Raw genomic sequence first — 17194 nt, 5'->3', positions numbered from 1 at the left:
TCCATTCTAGAATTGTCAAACATGTGATTTAGAATGTCGGCAAACATTCCATTCTAGAATTGTCAAACATGTGATTTAGAATGTTGACGAACATTCCATTCCAGAATGGTCAGACATTGCTATTAGAATGTTGGCGAACATTCCATTCTAGAATTGTCGAACATGTGATTTAGAATGTCGGCGAACATTCCATTCTAGAACTGTCAAACATGTGATTTAGAATGTTGACGAACATTCCATTCTACAATGGTCAGACATTGCTTTTAGAATGTCGGCGAACATTCCATTCTAGAATTGTCAAACATGTGATTTAGAATGTTGACGAACATTCCATTCCAGAATGGTCAGACATTGCTATTAGAATGTTGGCGAACATTCCATTCTAGACTTGTCAAAAATGTGATTTAGAATGTTAGCGAACATTCCATTCTAGAACTGTCAAACATGTGATTTAGAATGTTGACGAACATTCCATTCTACAATGGTCAGACATTGCTTTTAGAATGTCGGCCACCATTCCATTCTAGAATTGTGAGACAATGTGATTTAGAATGTTGACGAACATTCCATTCCAGAATGGTCAGACATTGCTATTAGAATGTTGGCGAACATTCCATTCTAGAATTGTCAAACATGTGATTTAGAATGTCGGCGAACATTCCATTCTAGAATGGTCAGACATTGCTATTAGAATGTTGGCGAACATTCCATTCTAGAATTGTCAAACATGTGATTTAGAATATTGACGAGCATTCCATTCAAGAATTGTCAAAAATGTGATTTAGAATGTTGACGAACATTACATTGTAGAACTGTCAAACGTGTTTTAGAAGGTTGACGAACATTCCTTTCTAGAATTGTCAGACAATGTGATTTAGAATGATCATGAACATTCCATTCTAGAATTGTCAAACATGTGATTTAGAATGTTGACGAGCATTCCATTCAAGAATTGTCAAACGTGATTTAGAATGTTGGCGAACATTACATTCTAGAATTTTCAAACATTCAAACTAAGTTCTGGAATTCTGACGAACATTCCATTCTAGAACTGTCAAGCATTGCTATTAGGATGTTGACGAGCATTCCATTCTAGAATTGTCAAACATGTGATTTAGAATGTCGGCAAACATTCCATTCTAGAATTGTCAAACATGTGATTTAGAATGTTGACGAACATTCCATTCCAGAATGGTCAGACATTGCTATTAGAATGTTGGCGAACATTCCATTCTAGAATTGTCGAACATGTGATTTAGAATGTCGGCGAACATTCCATTCTAGAACTGTCAAACATGTGATTTAGAATGTTGACGAACATTCCATTCTACAATGGTCAGACATTGCTTTTAGAATGTCGGCGAACATTCCATTCTAGAATTGTCAAACATGTGATTTAGAATGTTGACGAACATTCCATTCCAGAATGGTCAGACATTGCTATTAGAATGTTGGCGAACATTCCATTCTAGATTAGTCAAAAATGTGATTTAGAATGTTGATGAACATTACATTGTAGAACTGTCAAACGTGTTTTAAAAGGTTGACGAACATTCCATTCTAGAATTGTGAGACAATGTGATTTAGAATGATCATGAACATTCCATTCTAGAATTGTCAAACATGTGATTTAGAATGTCGGCGAACATTCCATTCTAGAACTGTCAAACATGTGATTTAGAATGTTGACGAACATTCCATTCCAGAATCGTCAGTCTTTGCTTTTAGAATGTTGACGAACATTCCATTCCAGAATCGTCAAATATTGCTTTTAGAATGTTGGCGAACATTCCATTCTAGAATTTTCAAACATTCAAACAACGTTATGGAATTCTGACTAACATTCCATACTAGAATTGTCAAACATTTGATTTAGAATGTTGACGAAAATTCCATTCCAGAATGGTCAGACATTGCTTTTAGGATGTCGGCGAACGTTCCATTCTAGAATTGTTGGACAATGTGATTTCGAATGTTGACGAACATTCCATTCCAGAATCGTCAGACATTGCTTTTAGAATCTCGGCGAACATTCCATTCTAGAATTGTCAAACATGTGCTTTTAAAATGTTGACGAACATTCCATTCCAGAATCGTCAGACATTGTTTTTAGAATGTTGGCGAACATTCAATTCTAGAATTGTCAGACAATGTCATTCAGAATGTTGACGAACATTCCATTCTAGAATTGTCAAACATGTGCTTTTAAAATGTTGACGAACATTCCATTCCAGAATCATCAGACATTGTTTTTAGAATGTTGGCGAACATTCAATTCTAGAATTGTCAGACAATGTCATTCAGAATGTTGACGAACATTCCATTCTAGAACGTTGACAAACATTCCATTCTAGAATCGTCAGACATTGATTTTAGAATGTTGGCGACCATTCCATTCTAGAATTGTCAAAAATGTGATTTAGAATGTTGGCGAACATTACATTCTAGAATTGTCAAAAATGTGATTTAGAATGCTGGCGAACATTCCATTATAGAATTGTCAAACATGTGATTTAGAATGTTGACGAACATCCCATTCTAGAATGTTGACAAACATTCCATTCTAGAATCGTCAAACATTGTTTTTAGAATGTTGGCGAACATTCCATTCGAGAATTGTCAGACAATGTGATTTAGAATGATCACGAACATTCCATTCTACAATTGTCAAAAATGTGATTTAGAATGTTGGCGAACATTCCATTCTAGAATTGTCAAACATGTGATTTAGAATGTTGACGAACATTCCATTCCAGAATGGTCAGACATTGCTATTAGAATGTTGGCGAACATTCCATTCTAGAATTGTCAAACATGTGATTTAGAATATTGACGAGCATTCCATTCAAGAATTGTCAAAAATGTGATTTAGAATGTTGACGAACATTACATTGTAGAACTGTCAAACGTGTTTTAGAAGGTTGACGAACATTCCTTTCTAGAATTGTCAGACAATGTGATTTAGAATGATCATGAACATTCCATTCTAGAATTGTCAAACATGTGATTTAGAATGTTGACGAGCATTCCATTCAAGAATTGTCAAACGTGATTTAGAATGTTGGCGAACATTACATTCTAGAATTTTCAAACATTCAAACTAAGTTCTGGAATTCTGACGAACATTCCATTCTAGAACTGTCAAGCATTGCTATTAGGATGTTGACGAACATTCCATTCTAGAATTGCCAAACATGTGATTTAGAATGTTGACGAACATTCCATTCCAGAATGGTCAGACATTGCTATTAGAATGTTGGTGAACATTCCATTCTAGAATTATCAAACATGTGATTTAGAATGTTGACGAACATTCCATTCTACAATGGTCAGACATTGCTTTTAGAAGGTTGGCGAACATTCCATTCCAGAATTGTCAAACATGTGATTTAGAATGTTGACGAACATTCCATTCTACAATGGTCAGACATTGCTTTTAGAAGGTTGACGAGCATTCCATTCTAGAATTGTCAAACATGTGATTTAGAATGTCGGCAAACATTCCATTCTAGAATTGTCAAACATGTGATTTAGAATGTTGACGAACATTCCATTCCAGAATGGTCAGACATTGCTATTAGAATGTTGGCGAACATTCCATTCTAGAATTGTCGAACATGTGATTTAGAATGTCGGCGAACATTCCATTCTAGAACTGTCAAACATGTGATTTAGAATGTTGACGAACATTCCATTCTACAATGGTCAGACATTGCTTTTAGAATGTCGGCGAACATTCCATTCTAGAATTGTCAAACATGTGATTTAGAATGTTGACGAACATTCCATTCCAGAATGGTCAGACATTGCTATTAGAATGTTGGCGAACATTCCATTCTAGACTTGTCAAAAATGTGATTTAGAATGTTAGCGAACATTCCATTCTAGAACTGTCAAACATGTGATTTAGAATGTTGACGAACATTCCATTCTACAATGGTCAGACATTGCTTTTAGAATGTCGGCCACCATTCCATTCTAGAATTGTGAGACAATGTGATTTAGAATGTTGACGAACATTCCATTCCAGAATGGTCAGACATTGCTATTAGAATGTTGGCGAACATTCCATTCTAGAATTGTCAAACATGTGATTTAGAATGTCGGCGAACATTCCATTCTAGAATGGTCAGACATTGCTATTAGAATGTTGGCGAACATTCCATTCTAGAATTGTCAAACATGTGATTTAGAATATTGACGAGCATTCCATTCAAGAATTGTCAAAAATGTGATTTAGAATGTTGACGAACATTACATTGTAGAACTGTCAAACGTGTTTTAGAAGGTTGACGAACATTCCTTTCTAGAATTGTCAGACAATGTGATTTAGAATGATCATGAACATTCCATTCTAGAATTGTCAAACATGTGATTTAGAATGTTGACGAGCATTCCATTCAAGAATTGTCAAACGTGATTTAGAATGTTGGCGAACATTACATTCTAGAATTTTCAAACATTCAAACTAAGTTCTGGAATTCTGACGAACATTCCATTCTAGAACTGTCAAGCATTGCTATTAGGATGTTGACGAGCATTCCATTCTAGAATTGTCAAACATGTGATTTAGAATGTCGGCAAACATTCCATTCTAGAATTGTCAAACATGTGATTTAGAATGTTGACGAACATTCCATTCCAGAATGGTCAGACATTGCTATTAGAATGTTGGCGAACATTCCATTCTAGAATTGTCGAACATGTGATTTAGAATGTCGGCGAACATTCCATTCTAGAACTGTCAAACATGTGATTTAGAATGTTGACGAACATTCCATTCTACAATGGTCAGACATTGCTTTTAGAATGTCGGCGAACATTCCATTCTAGAATTGTCAAACATGTGATTTAGAATGTTGACGAACATTCCATTCCAGAATGGTCAGACATTGCTATTAGAATGTTGGCGAACATTCCATTCTAGATTAGTCAAAAATGTGATTTAGAATGTTGATGAACATTACATTGTAGAACTGTCAAACGTGTTTTAAAAGGTTGACGAACATTCCATTCTAGAATTGTGAGACAATGTGATTTAGAATGATCATGAACATTCCATTCTAGAATTGTCAAACATGTGATTTAGAATGTCGGCGAACATTCCATTCTAGAACTGTCAAACATGTGATTTAGAATGTTGACGAACATTCCATTCCAGAATCGTCAGTCTTTGCTTTTAGAATGTTGACGAACATTCCATTCCAGAATCGTCAAATATTGCTTTTAGAATGTTGGCGAACATTCCATTCTAGAATTTTCAAACATTCAAACAACGTTATGGAATTCTGACTAACATTCCATACTAGAATTGTCAAACATTTGATTTAGAATGTTGACGAAAATTCCATTCCAGAATGGTCAGACATTGCTTTTAGGATGTCGGCGAACGTTCCATTCTAGAATTGTTGGACAATGTGATTTCGAATGTTGACGAACATTCCATTCCAGAATCGTCAGACATTGCTTTTAGAATCTCGGCGAACATTCCATTCTAGAATTGTCAAACATGCGCTTTTAAAATGTTGACGACCATTCCATTCCAGAATCGTCAGACATTGTTTTTAGAATGTTGGCGAACATTCAATTCTAGAATTGTCAGACAATGTCATTCAGAATGTTGACGAACATTCCATTCTAGAATTGTCAAACATGTGCTTTTAAAATGTTGACGAACATTCCATTCCAGAATCATCAGACATTGTTTTTAGAATGTTGGCGAACATTCAATTCTAGAATTGTCAGACAATGTCATTCAGAATGTTGACGAACATTCCATTCTAGAACGTTGACAAACATTCCATTCTAGAATCGTCAGACATTGATTTTAGAATGTTGGCGACCATTCCATTCTAGAATTGTCAAAAATGTGATTTAGAATGTTGGCGAACATTACATTCTAGAATTGTCAAAAATGTGATTTAGAATGCTGGCGAACATTCCATTATAGAATTGTCAAACATGTGATTTAGAATGTTGACGAACATCCCATTCTAGAATGTTGACAAACATTCCATTCTAGAATCGTCAAACATTGTTTTTAGAATGTTGGCGAACATTCCATTCGAGAATTGTCAGACAATGTGATTTAGAATGATCACGAACATTCCATTCTACAATTGTCAAAAATGTGATTTAGAATGTTGGCGAACATTCCATTCTAGAATTGTCAAACATGTGATTTAGAATGTTGACGAACATTCCATTCCAGAATGGTCAGACATTGCTATTAGAATGTTGGCGAACATTCCATTCTAGAATTGTCAAACATGTGATTTAGAATATTGACGAGCATTCCATTCAAGAATTGTCAAAAATGTGATTTAGAATGTTGACGAACATTACATTGTAGAACTGTCAAACGTGTTTTAGAAGGTTGACGAACATTCCTTTCTAGAATTGTCAGACAATGTGATTTAGAATGATCATGAACATTCCATTCTAGAATTGTCAAACATGTGATTTAGAATGTTGACGAGCATTCCATTCAAGAATTGTCAAACGTGATTTAGAATGTTGGCGAACATTACATTCTAGAATTTTCAAACATTCAAACTAAGTTCTGGAATTCTGACGAACATTCCATTCTAGAACTGTCAAGCATTGCTATTAGGATGTTGACGAACATTCCATTCTAGAATTGCCAAACATGTGATTTAGAATGTTGACGAACATTCCATTCCAGAATGGTCAGACATTGCTATTAGAATGTTGGTGAACATTCCATTCTAGAATTATCAAACATGTGATTTAGAATGTTGACGAACATTCCATTCTACAATGGTCAGACATTGCTTTTAGAAGGTTGGCGAACATTCCATTCCAGAATTGTCAAACATGTGATTTAGAATGTTGACGAACATTCCATTCTACAATGGTCAGACATTGCTTTTAGAATGTCGGCGAACATTCCATTCTAGAATTGTCAAACATGTGATTTAGAATGTTTACGAACATTCCATTCCAGAATGGTCAGACATTGCTATTAGAATGTTGGCGAACATTCCATTCTAGATTAGTCAAAAATGTGATTTAGAATGTTGATGAACATTACATTGTAGAACTGTCAAACGTGTTTTAAAAGGTTGACGAACATTCCATTCTAGAATTGTGAGACAATGTGATTTAGAATGATCATGAACATTCCATTCTAGAATTGTCAAACATGTGATTTAGAATGTCGGCGAACATTCCATTCTAGAACTGTCAAACGTGATTTAGAATGTTGACGAACATTCCATTCCAGAATCGTCAGTCTTTGCTTTTAGAATGTTGACGAACATTCCATTCCAGAATCGTCAAATATTGCTTTTAGAATGTTGGCGAACATTCCATTCTAGAATTTTCAAACATTCAAACAACGTTATGGAATTCTGACTAACATTCCATACTAGAATTGTCAAACATTTGATTTAGAATGTTGACGAAAATTCCATTCCAGAATGGTCAGACATTGCTTTTAGGATGTCGGCGAACATTCCATTCTAGAATTGTTGGACAATGTGATTTCGAATGTTGACGAACATTCCATTCCAGAATCGTCAGACATTGCTTTTAGAATCTCGGCGAACATTCCATTCTAGAATTGTCAAACATGTGCTTTTAAAATGTTGACGAACATTCCATTCCAGAATCGTCAGACATTGTTTTTAGAATGTTGGCGAACATTCAATTCTAGAATTGTCAGACAATGTCATTCAGAATGTTGACGAACATTCCATTCTAGAATTGTCAAACATGTGCTTTTAAAATGTTGACGAACATTCCATTCCAGAATCATCAGACATTGTTTTTAGAATGTTGGCGAACATTCAATTCTAGAATTGTCAGACAATGTCATTCAGAATGTTGACGAACATTCCATTCTAGAACGTTGACAAACATTCCATTCTAGAATCGTCAGACATTGATTTTAGAATGTTGGCGACCATTCCATTCTAGAATTGTCAAAAATGTGATTTAGAATGTTGGCGAACATTACATTCTAGAATTGTCAAAAATGTGATTTAGAATGCTGGCGAACATTCCATTATAGAATTGTCAAACATGTGATTTAGAATGTTGACGAACATCCCATTCTAGAATGTTGACAAACATTCCATTCTAGAATCGTCAAACATTGTTTTTAGAATGTTGGCGAACATTCCATTCGAGAATTGTCAGACAATGTGATTTAGAATGATCACGAACATTCCATTCTACAATTGTCAAAAATGTGATTTAGAATGTTGGCGAACATTCCATTCTAGAATTGTCAAACATGTGATTTAGAATGTTGACGAACATTCCATTCCAGAATGGTCAGACATTGCTATTAGAATGTTGGCGAACATTCCATTCTAGAATTGTCAAACATGTGATTTAGAATATTGACGAGCATTCCATTCAAGAATTGTCAAAAATGTGATTTAGAATGTTGACGAACATTACATTGTAGAACTGTCAAACGTGTTTTAGAAGGTTGACGAACATTCCTTTCTAGAATTGTCAGACAATGTGATTTAGAATGATCATGAACATTCCATTCTAGAATTGTCAAACATGTGATTTAGAATGTTGACGAGCATTCCATTCAAGAATTGTCAAACGTGATTTAGAATGTTGGCGAACATTACATTCTAGAATTTTCAAACATTCAAACTAAGTTCTGGAATTCTGACGAACATTCCATTCTAGAACTGTCAAGCATTGCTATTAGGATGTTGACGAACATTCCATTCTAGAATTGCCAAACATGTGATTTAGAATGTTGACGAACATTCCATTCCAGAATGGTCAGACATTGCTATTAGAATGTTGGTGAACATTCCATTCTAGAATTATCAAACATGTGATTTAGAATGTTGACGAACATTCCATTCTACAATGGTCAGACATTGCTTTTAGAAGGTTGGCGAACATTCCATTCCAGAATTGTCAAACATGTGATTTAGAATGTTGACGAACATTCCATTCTACAATGGTCAGACATTGCTTTTAGAATGTCGGCGAACATTCCATTCTAGAATTGTCAAACATGTGATTTAGAATGTTGACGAACATTCCATTCCAGAATGGTCAGACATTGCTATTAGAATGTTGGCGAACATTCCATTCTAGATTAGTCAAAAATGTGATTTAGAATGTTGATGAACATTACATTGTAGAACTGTCAAACGTGTTTTAAAAGGTTGACGAACATTCCATTCTAGAATTGTGAGACAATGTGATTTAGAATGATCATGAACATTCCATTCTAGAATTGTCAAACATGTGATTTAGAATGTCGGCGAACATTCCATTCTAGAACTGTCAAACATGTGATTTAGAATGTTGACGAACATTCCATTCCAGAATCGTCAGTCTTTGCTTTTAGAATGTTGACGAACATTCCATTCCAGAATCGTCAAATATTGCTTTTAGAATGTTGGCGAACATTCCATTCTAGAATTTTCAAACATTCAAACAACGTTATGGAATTCTGACTAACATTCCATACTAGAATTGTCAAACATTTGATTTAGAATGTTGACGAAAATTCCATTCCAGAATGGTCAGACATTGCTTTTAGGATGTCGGCGAACATTCCATTCTAGAATTGTTGGACAATGTGATTTCGAATGTTGACGAACATTCCATTCCAGAATCGTCAGACATTGCTTTTAGAATCTCGGCGAACATTCCATTCTAGAATTGTCAAACATGTGCTTTTAAAATGTTGACGAACATTCCATTCCAGAATCGTCAGACATTGTTTTTAGAATGTTGGCGAACATTCAATTCTAGAATTGTCAGACAATGTCATTCAGAATGTTGACGAACATTCCATTCTAGAATTGTCAAACATGTGCTTTTAAAATGTTGACGAACATTCCATTCCAGAATCATCAGACGTTGTTTTTAGAATGTTGGCGAACATTCAATTCTAGAATTGTCAGACAATGTCATTCAGAATGTTGACGAACATTCCATTCTAGAACGTTGACAAACATTCCATTCTAGAATCGTCAGACATTGATTTTAGAATGTTGGCGACCATTCCATTCTAGAATTGTCAAAAATGTGATTTAGAATGTTGGCGAACATTACATTCTAGAATTGTCAAAAATGTGATTTAGAATGCTGGCGAACATTCCATTATAGAATTGTCAAACATGTGATTTAGAATGTTGACGAACATTCCATTCCAGAATGGTCAGACATTGCTATTAGAATGTTGGCGAACATTCCATTCTAGAATTGTCAAACATGTGATTTAGAATATTGACGAGCATTCCATTCAAGAATTGTCAAAAATGTGATTTAGAATGTTGACGAACATTACATTGTAGAACTGTCAAACGTGTTTTAGAAGGTTGACGAACATTCCTTTCTAGAATTGTCAGACAATGTGATTTAGAATGATCATGAACATTCCATTCTAGAATTGTCAAACGTGATTTAGAATGTTGACGAGCATTCCATTCAAGAATTGTCAAACGTGATTTAGAATGTTGGCGAACATTACATTCTAGAATTTTCAAACATTCAAACTAAGTTCTGGAATTCTGACGAACATTCCATTCTAGAACTGTCAAGCATTGCTATTAGGATGTTGACGAACATTCCATTCTAGAATTGCCAAACATGTGATTTAGAATGTTGACGAACATTCCATTCCAGAATGGTCAGACATTGCTATTAGAATGTTGGTGAACATTCCATTCTAGAATTATCAAACATGTGATTTAGAATGTTGACGAACATTCCATTCTACAATGGTCAGACATTGCTTTTAGAAGGTTGGCGAACATTCCATTCCAGAATTGTCAAACATGTGATTTAGAATGTTGACGAACATTCCATTCTACAATGGTCAGACATTGCTTTTAGAATGTCGGCGAACATTCCATTCTAGAATTGTCAAACATGTGATTTAGAATGTTGACGAACATTCCATTCCAGAATGGTCAGACATTGCTATTAGAATGTTGGCGAACATTCCATTCTAGATTAGTCAAAAATGTGATTTAGAATGTTGATGAACATTACATTGTAGAACTGTCAAACGTGTTTTAAAAGGTTGACGAACATTCCATTCTAGAATTGTGAGACAATGTGATTTAGAATGATCATGAACATTCCATTCTAGAATTGTCAAACATGTGATTTAGAATGTCGGCGAACATTCCATTCTAGAACTGTCAAACATGTGATTTAGAATGTTGACGAACATTCCATTCCAGAATCGTCAGTCTTTGCTTTTAGAATGTTGACGAACATTCCATTCCAGAATCGTCAAATATTGCTTTTAGAATGTTGGCGAACATTCCATTCTAGAATTTTCAAACATTCAAACAACGTTATGGAATTCTGACTAACATTCCATACTAGAATTGTCAAACATTTGATTTAGAATGTTGACGAAAATTCCATTCCAGAATGGTCAGACATTGCTTTTAGGATGTCGGCGAACATTCCATTCTAGAATTGTTGGACAATGTGATTTCGAATGTTGACGAACATTCCATTCCAGAATCGTCAGACATTGCTTTTAGAATCTCGGCGAACATTCCATTCTAGAATTGTCAAACATGTGCTTTTAAAATGTTGACGAACATTCCATTCCAGAATCGTCAGACATTGTTTTTAGAATGTTGGCGAACATTCAATTCTAGAATTGTCAGACAATGTCATTCAGAATGTTGACGAACATTCCATTCTAGAATTGTCAAACATGTGCTTTTAAAATGTTGACGAACATTCCATTCCAGAATCATCAGACGTTGTTTTTAGAATGTTGGCGAACATTCAATTCTAGAATTGTCAGACAATGTCATTCAGAATGTTGACGAACATTCCATTCTAGAACGTTGACAAACATTCCATTCTAGAATCGTCAGACATTGATTTTAGAATGTTGGCGACCATTCCATTCTAGAATTGTCAAAAATGTGATTTAGAATGTTGGCGAACATTACATTCTAGAATTGTCAAAAATGTGATTTAGAATGCTGGCGAACATTCCATTATAGAATTGTCAAACATGTGATTTAGAATGTTGACGAACATTCCATTCCAGAATGGTCAGACATTGCTATTAGAATGTTGGCGAACATTCCATTCTAGAATTGTCAAACATGTGATTTAGAATATTGACGAGCATTCCATTCAAGAATTGTCAAAAATGTGATTTAGAATGTTGACGAACATTACATTGTAGAACTGTCAAACGTGTTTTAGAAGGTTGACGAACATTCCTTTCTAGAATTGTCAGACAATGTGATTTAGAATGATCATGAACATTCCATTCTAGAATTGTCAAACGTGATTTAGAATGTTGACGAGCATTCCATTCAAGAATTGTCAAACGTGATTTAGAATGTTGGCGAACATTACATTCTAGAATTTTCAAACATTCAAACTAAGTTCTGGAATTCTGACGAACATTCCATTCTAGAACTGTCAAGCATTGCTATTAGGATGTTGACGAACATTCCATTCTAGAATTGCCAAACATGTGATTTAGAATGTTGACGAACATTCCATTCCAGAATGGTCAGACATTGCTATTAGAATGTTGGTGAACATTCCATTCTAGAATTATCAAACATGTGATTTAGAATGTTGACGAACATTCCATTCTACAATGGTCAGACATTGCTTTTAGAAGGTTGGCGAACATTCCATTCCAGAATTGTCAAACATGTGATTTAGAATGTTGACGAACATTCCATTCTACAATGGTCAGACATTGCTTTTAGAATGTCGGCGAACATTCCATTCTAGAATTGTCAAACATGTGATTTAGAATGTTGACGAACATTCCATTCCAGAATGGTCAGACATTGCTATTAGAATGTTGGCGAACATTCCATTCTAGATTAGTCAAAAATGTGATTTAGAATGTTGATGAACATTACATTGTAGAACTGTCAAACGTGTTTTAAAAGGTTGACGAACATTCCATTCTAGAATTGTGAGACAATGTGATTTAGAATGATCATGAACATTCCATTCTAGAATTGTCAAACATGTGATTTAGAATGTCGGCGAACATTCCATTCTAGAACTGTCAAACATGTGATTTAGAATGTTGACGAACATTCCATTCCAGAATCGTCAGTCTTTGCTTTTAGAATGTTGACGAACATTCCATTCCAGAATCGTCAAATATTGCTTTTAGAATGTTGGCGAACATTCCATTCTAGAATTTTCAAACATTCAAACAACGTTATGGAATTCTGACTAACATTCCATACTAGAATTGTCAAACATTTGATTTAGAATGTTGACGAAAATTCCATTCCAGAATGGTCAGACATTGCTTTTAGGATGTCGGCGAACATTCCATTCTAGAATTGTTGGACAATGTGATTTCGAATGTTGACGAACATTCCATTCCAGAATCGTCAGACATTGCTTTTAGAATCTCGGCGAACATTCCATTCTAGAATTGTCAAACATGTGCTTTTAAAATGTTGACGAACATTCCATTCCAGAATCGTCAGACATTGTTTTTAGAATGTTGGCGAACATTCAATTCTAGAATTGTCAGACAATGTCATTCAGAATGTTGACGAACATTCCATTCTAGAATTGTCAAACATGTGCTTTTAAAATGTTGACGAACATTCCATTCCAGAATCATCAGACATTGTTTTTAGAATGTTGGCGAACATTCAATTCTAGAATTGTCAGACAATGTCATTCAGAATGTTGACGAACATTCCATTCTAGAACGTTGACAAACATTCCATTCTAGAATCGTCAGACATTGATTTTAGAATGTTGGCGACCATTCCATTCTAGAATTGTCAAAAATGTGATTTAGAATGTTGGCGAACATTACATTCTAGAATTGTCAAAAATGTGATTTAGAATGCTGGCGAACATTCCATTATAGAATTGTCAAACATGTGATTTAGAATGTTGACGAACATCCCATTCTAGAATGTTGACAAACATTCCATTCTAGAATCGTCAAACATTGTTTTTAGAATGTTGGCGAACATTCCATTCCAGAATGGTCAGACATTGCTATTAGAATGTTGGCGAACATTCCATTCTAGAATTGTCAAACATGTGATTTAGAATATTGACGAGCATTCCATTCAAGAATTGTCAAAAATGTGATTTAGAATGTTGACGAACATTACATTGTAGAACTGTCAAACGTGTTTTAGAAGGTTGACGAACATTCCTTTCTAGAATTGTCAGACAATGTGATTTAGAATGATCATGAACATTCCATTCTAGAATTGTCAAACATGTGATTTAGAATGTTGACGAGCATTCCATTCAAGAATTGTCAAACGTGATTTAGAATGTTGGCGAACATTACATTCTAGAATTTTCAAACATTCAAACTAAGTTCTGGAATTCTGACGAACATTCCATTCTAGAACTGTCAAGCATTGCTATTAGGATGTTGACGAACATTCCATTCTAGAATTGCCAAACATGTGATTTAGAATGTTGACGAACATTCCATTCCAGAATGGTCAGACATTGCTATTAGAATGTTGGTGAACATTCCATTCTAGAATTATCAAACATGTGATTTAGAATGTTGACGAACATTCCATTCTACAATGGTCAGACATTGCTTTTAGAAGGTTGGCGAACATTCCATTCCAGAATTGTCAAACATGTGATTTAGAATGTTGACGAACATTCCATTCCAGAATGGTCAGACATTGCTATTAGAATGTTGGCGAACATTCCATTCTAGAATTGTCAAACATGTGATTTAGAATATTGACGAGCATTCCATTCTAGAATTGTCAAACATGTGATTTAGAATGTCGGCGAACATTCCATTCTAGAATTGTCAAACGTGATTTAGAATGTTGACGAGCATTCCATTCAAGAATTGTCAAACGTGATTTAGAATGTTGACGAGCATTCCATTCTAGAATTGTCAAACATGTGATTTAGAATGTTGACGAACATTCCATTCTAGAATTGTCAGACATTTCGTGTAGAATGTCGGCGAACATTAGTTTCTAGAATTGTCAAAAATGTAATTTAGAATGCTGGCGAACATTCCATTATAGAATTGTCAAACATGTGATTTAGAATGTTGACGAACATCCCATTCTAGAATGTTGACAAACATTCCATTCTAGAATCGTCAAACATTGTTTTTAGAATGTTGGCGAACATTCCATTCGAGAATTGTCAGACATTGCGTGTAGAATGTCGGCGAACATTACATTCTAGAATTGTCAAAAATGTGATTTAGAATGTTGGCGAACATTACATTCTAGAACTGTCAAATATGTGATTTAGAATGTTGACGAACATTCCATTCTAGAATGGTCAGACATTGCTTTTAGAATGTCGGCGAACATTCCAATCTAGAATTGTCAAACATTTGATTTAGAATGTTGACGAAAATTCCAATCCAGAATGGTCAGACATTGCTTTTAGAATGTTGGCGAACATTCCATTCCAGAATCGTCAGACATTGTTTTTAGAATGTTGGCGAACATTCAATTCTAGAATTGTCAGACAATGTCATTCAGAATGTTGACGAACATTCCATTCTAGAATTGTCAAACATGTGCTTTTAAAATGTTGACGAACATTCCATTCCAGAATCGTCAGACATTGTTTTTAGAACGTTGGCGAACATTACATTCTAGAACTGTCAGACATTGCTTTTAGAATGTCGGCGAACATTCCAATCTAGAATTGTCAAACATTTGATTTAGAATGTTGACGAAAATTCCAATCCAGAATGGTCAGACATTGCTTTTAGGATGTCGGCGAACATTCCATTCCAGAATCGTCAGAAATTGCTTTTAGACTCTTGGAGAACATTTCATTCTAGAATTTTCAAACATTCAAACAACGTTATGAAATTCTGACGAACATTCCATTCTAGAACTGTCAAGCATTGCTATTAAGATGTTGACGAATATTCCATTCTAGAATTGTCAAATATATGATTTAGAATGTTGACGAACATTCCATTCTAGAATGGTCAGACATTGCTTTTAGAATGTTGGCGAACATTCCATTCCAGAATCGTCAGACATTGTTTTTAGAATGTTGGCGAACATTCAATTCTAGAATTGTCAGACAATGTCATTCAGAATGTTGACGAACATTCCATTCTAGAATTGTCAAACATGTGCTTTTAAAATGTTGACGAACATTCCATTCCAGAATCGTCAGACATTGTTTTTAGAACGTTGGCGAACATTCAATTCTAGAATTGTCAGACAATGTCATTCAGAATGTTGACGAACATTCCATTCTAGAACGTTGACAAACATTCCATTCTAGAATCGTCAGACATTGATTTTAGAATGTTGGCGAACATTCCATTCTAGAATTGTCAAAAATGTGATTTAGAATGTTGGCGGACATTACATTCTAGAATTGTCAAAAATGTGATTTAGAATGCTGGCGAACATTCCATTCTGGAATTGTCAAACATGTGATTTAGAATGTTTACGAACATTCCATTCTAGAATGTTGACGAACATTCCATTCTAGAATGTTGACAAACATTCCATTCTAGAATTTTCAAACATTCAAACAACGTTATGGAATTCTGACGAACATTCCATTCTAGAATTGTCAAACATGTGATTTAGAATGTTGGCGAACATTCCATTCTAGAATTGTCAAAAATGTGATTTAGAATGTTGGCAAACATTCCATTCTAGAATTGTCAAAAATGTGATTTAGAATGTTGACGAACATTCCATTCCAGAATCGTCAGACATTGTTTTCAGAATGTTGGCGAACATTCCATTCTAGAATTGTCAAAAATGTGATTTAGAATGTTGACGAACATTCAATTCCAGAATCGTCAGACATTGTTTTCAGAATGTTGGCGAACAGTCCATTCTAGAATTTTCAAACATTCAAACAACGTTATGGAATTCTGACTAACATTCCATACTAGAATTGTCAAACATTTGATTTAGAATGTTGACGAAAATTCCATTCCAGAATGGTCAGACATTGCTTTTAGGATGTCGGCGAACATTCCATTCTAGAATTGTTGGACAATGTGATTTGGAATGTTGACGAACATTCCATTCCTGAATCGTCAGACATTGCTTTTAGAATCTCGGCGAACATTCCATTCTAGAATTGTCAAACATGTGCTTTTAAAATGTTGACGAACATTCCATTCCAGAATCGTCAGACATTGTTTTTAGAATGTTGGCGAACATTCAATTCTAGAATTGTCAGACAATGTCATTCAGAATGT

Source organism: Chaetodon auriga, chromosome 20, assembly GCF_051107435.1.
Source record: "Chaetodon auriga isolate fChaAug3 chromosome 20, fChaAug3.hap1, whole genome shotgun sequence".
NCBI classification, from domain to species: Eukaryota; Metazoa; Chordata; class Actinopteri; order Chaetodontiformes; family Chaetodontidae; genus Chaetodon; species Chaetodon auriga.
Note: the sequence above shows the minus strand (reverse complement) of the source record.